This window comes from Galeopterus variegatus, unplaced genomic scaffold (genome assembly GCF_000696425.1).
Source record: "Galeopterus variegatus unplaced genomic scaffold, G_variegatus-3.0.2 Scaffold3583, whole genome shotgun sequence".
Classification (NCBI taxonomy): domain Eukaryota; kingdom Metazoa; phylum Chordata; class Mammalia; order Dermoptera; family Cynocephalidae; genus Galeopterus; species Galeopterus variegatus.
The window spans coordinates 242,142-246,602 of NW_007729694.1; positions in this window are offsets into that span (position 1 = coordinate 242,142).

The following is a 4,461-nucleotide window of genomic DNA, read 5'->3' on the forward strand; positions in this document are numbered from 1 at the left end:
GGGACAGGAAAAAAAAAAAAAAAAAAAAAAAAAAAAAAAAAAAAAAGAAAGAAAAAGAAAAAGAAAGGAGAAAAACACATAAGATTAAAGAACACTTCATAGTTTAAGATACCAAATTGCAAAAGATGAATGTCTTTGAAAGCTTTCAAACATTCACATTATTATGAAGAGTTTGACTTGTGCTTACAGAGAAAAGGAGACAGAGTTGGGCAGATTACAAAAATACTTAGGTAGATAAACTTAACAAAATATTTGAACCTGTGACTATCATATGTCAGGATTTCTGATGACCTAATTTATGCCAGGATATTAACTTTCTTATCTCTTACACAGAAGAGAAGTTGTGTCAAGTTCTTTATTTTTCAAGCACATTACACACAGAGTTCATTGCATTAGTTTCTAATGCTGTACAATAACTTACCCAAAACTTAATGGATTAAAAAATAAGTATTTTTCTCTCATAGTTTCTGTGAGTCAGAAATTTAGAAGTGACTTGGCTGGGCAGTTCTGGGGTGGGATCTTTCATGAGGTTACTGTAAGATGTCTGTGAGGCTGTATCTACAATCACTGAAGCCTTGATTGGGGCTTTAAGAGCGATTTTTTTCCTTACAATAGTTTTATTGAGATATAAGTCACAAAACATAAGAATCACCCTTTTAAATGGTACAATTCAGTGGCTTTCAGTATATTCGTAGAGTTTTGCAACCATCACCACGATCTATTGTTGGGACATTTGAATCATCCCAAAAGACACCTTATACCCATTAGCAGTTCACTCCTCATTTTCCCTTTCCTGATAGATCCTGCCAATCACTAATCTACTTTTTGTCTCTAAGGATTTGCCTCTTTTAAACATTTCATATAAATAGAGTGGCTTCTTTCACTTAGAATAATGTCTTCAAAGCTCATCCAGGTTGTAGCATATATCAGTATTTCATTTCATATTATGACCAAAAATACTCCATTTTATGACTATTCCACATTTGGTTTACCTATTTATCAGCAGGTGAGAATTTGGGTTGTTTCTGCTTTGGCTATTGTGAATAATGTTGCTACGAACACTTGTATACAAGTTCTTGTGTAAATATATGTTTTCAGTTCTCTTGGTTGTACACCAAGTAGTGGAATTGTTGGTCATACAGTAACTCTATGTTTAATATTTTGAGAAATTCCTACATTATTTCCAAAGTGTCTGAATAACAACACTTCTATCAGCAATATACCTGTATGAGAGTTCCAATTTCTCCATATCCTTGCCAACACTTATTTTTCTTTTTTAATTTTAATTTTAATCTTAGCCATTCTACTGGGTGTAAAGTGGTATCCTATTGTGGTTTTGAACTGCATTTGTGTAATAATGTTAAGCTTCTTTTCATGTGACTGTTGGTGCTTTGTATATCTTCTTTAAAAAATGTCTAATTATTTGCCTTTTAACTATTGACCTGTGAGAGTCCGTTAGATATTCTTTACACGATTTTTTTAAATTTTAACTTCTCAATATACATTGTAGTAGATTTTCATGTCCCTTTACCAGTTCCTCTTTCCCCTTTCCCTCTCTCCCCTCTCCCTCAACTACATCATATCTGTTCACTTGTCTTAACAAGTTCAAGGAATTGTTGTGATTGTTGTATACACATTTTTAACCAGACATGTGATTTGCAAATATATTCTCCCATTCTGTGGATTGTCTTGGGGTGTTCTTTAAAATGCAGAAGTTTCTAATTATAATTAAGTCCAATTTATTTATTTTTTCTTTTGTTGCTTGTGTTTTTGGTGTTGTATCTAAGAAACACTGACTAATGCAAGGGCACAAAGATTTACTCCTATGTTTTCTTCTAATAGTATTTGCTCTTACATTTAGACCTATTATCATTTTTAGTTTATTTCTGAATATGGTGTGAGGTAGGGGTCCAGGTCCATTCTTTGCATGTAGGTATCTAGTTGCAAGCATCATTTCTTAGAAAGACTACTCCTTCCCCCATTAAATTGTCTTGATACCCTTATAATAAAACTAATTAACCAAAAATGTAAGGGTTTATTTCTGGAGTCTCAACTCTATTTTATTGATCTATATGTCTACCCTTATACCAGTACTACACAGTCTTGATTATTGTAGCTTTGTACTAAGTTCTAAAATCAGGATATGTGAGTCCTCCAAATTTGTTCTTTTTCAAGATTGTTTTGGCTATTCTGGATCTCTTACATTTCCATATTAATTTTAAAATCCTCTTGTCAATTTCTGCAAAAAAGCCAGCTGGGTTTTTGATAGGGATCACATTGAATCTATAGATCACTTTGGAGAGCATAACCATCTTGACAATATAAAGTCTTCCAATCCATGAACAGTTAATAGTGGCAGTTAATGAAAATAAATATACTTTTTGGTTTTGTAGGTCTGCATGGGTATATATTTCTAGGGTGTAAAGAAAAAATTGAGATATTTGCTATAAAGTTTTAACTATTTTTTGCCTCTTTGCTTCCTACTCTAAGTGGAGTTTTCTTGTTGATCCCTAATCAAAGTAGAAAAATAACATACTTTCTGGTTCAAATCAACATTTACACAAGGTTAAAAGGAATTTTTCTTCTATTTCTAGTTAGATAGTAAGCAAATGTTCCGTTTATGTCAACAACATACTTGATGCTCAGTATATGAAAATGTCAATTACAATTTGAAATCAATATTGGGCCAATTGCAATGTGATAATCTACTCAAGGGTAATTCTTTTTTTTTTTTTTTTTTTGTCTTTTGTCTTTTTCCGTGTCCGGCAACGGATCGCAACCCTCAGTGTTGCCCCCGCACCGGACTGGGGACCGGCAATGGGACCGCAACCCTCGGCGCCGCTCCTGCGCCTCGCTCAGCCAGTGAGCAGGAACCGGTCTGCATGTGGGATCCGAACCCTCGGGCGGGAGCGCCGCCGCGCTTCCCAAGCGGCGCACCTATCCAGTGCGCCACCGGGCCGGCCCTACTCAAGGGTAATTCTGAACTGACTACACTTTTGGAGCAATCATGTCAACAAATATAGACTTAGAAAAGAACCCACATTCACAGACATACACATCGAAGACAGGAGTTCTACTGTAACAGTAACATCAAAAACTGCCTTGCCACAGTTATTAAAAAGGGGTAGTAACTATAGTTTGTCATCTCAACTAATGGGCAGCGTTTGCTACTTGCCAAAATCATTTCTATATATTGCAGTAGCAGAATTATTTGATATTCTCTAGAGACGGGGCAGGAGGCTGACAGATGCTTAGGGCATCCACTAAGGACATAAAGCCAATTTCAAACTGCTTTCAGCAACACTATAGCAGTGCAGTGCTTCAATACTTATGGACAAAGGCAGTTATCTCTCAAAAGGGTCTATAGAATCACTTTTCCAAAAATTACAAAATAACTGACAAACAATAATTTAAGAGAACTTAAGGTTTTCACTAAATTACACAGTGAAACAGAGTCACGAAATCACGTATCGAAAAATGAAAAATTTTTTTTCATAACTTATTTAAATAACTCTGAGAAAAATCTGTAAAGTCATGACTTTTAAATTTGCAAGAAAATAGGCTAAAATAACCCCTGATTATGAAGAACTAGAGGTCTAAATAACTGGTACATAAAAGCCACCATATTTCTTCAACTTTAGGTTTGAGAATTAATTACATGACTTCAAATCCTCAAATTTGCTTCTAGGAAACACAACGGTTTTGGAAGCTCTATATTTAAATTTATTAATAAAATTACTACAATTTCTATTTTTAATGTTAACTTAAAATAGAGAGATATGATCGGCTGCATAGAATATAAGATATAAAGCTACTGCAAAATTTATTTTGTCTCCTCCTTTGCTCACACTATAATCCTTCACTCACTAATAAAGTTCAGCAAGTAATCATGCCTTGACAACTGGGTGAGGACCCTTAAGAAGCTTGTCCTTTGTTGGGCATAACTTTGCGCGCATGCGCCCTGACGCGCACGGGCGCCAGTTCATGCGCTCCGCGGCCACCATTTCACTAGCGCTCAATGGCACGTAGCTGCCAGCCTCGCCCTTCCCGGTCCCAGTGATTCAGCAACTTTAGTTCCGTATTCGCGTAAAGCCTCCCCACCACCTCACCCTATCCTTTTAAGCCCTTCTTATTGGCTCTTTGCTTGATCTCTCATATCAAAACCCGCCCTGCCCTTTTTCCCTATATAAGCTGTGCCGCCCTGCAAATAAACGGAGTTCCGGCTTTGACCACTCTCCTGGCTCCGTGGTGTTCTTTCTCGGCCACCGGGGAGGAAGGTCCTGGGGGGGAAGGGCCGTGCCAGCGACACTCATCATCCCGCTCAGCCCCACAAGGGACCCCCGGCTGGACCGGGGTCTCTTCCCGCTCGGTTTTGTCGGCCTCTGGCTCAGGGAGGCCCGACAATTAGGTGGATGATGGATGGATGGATGGATGGATGGATGGATGGATGGATGGATGGAT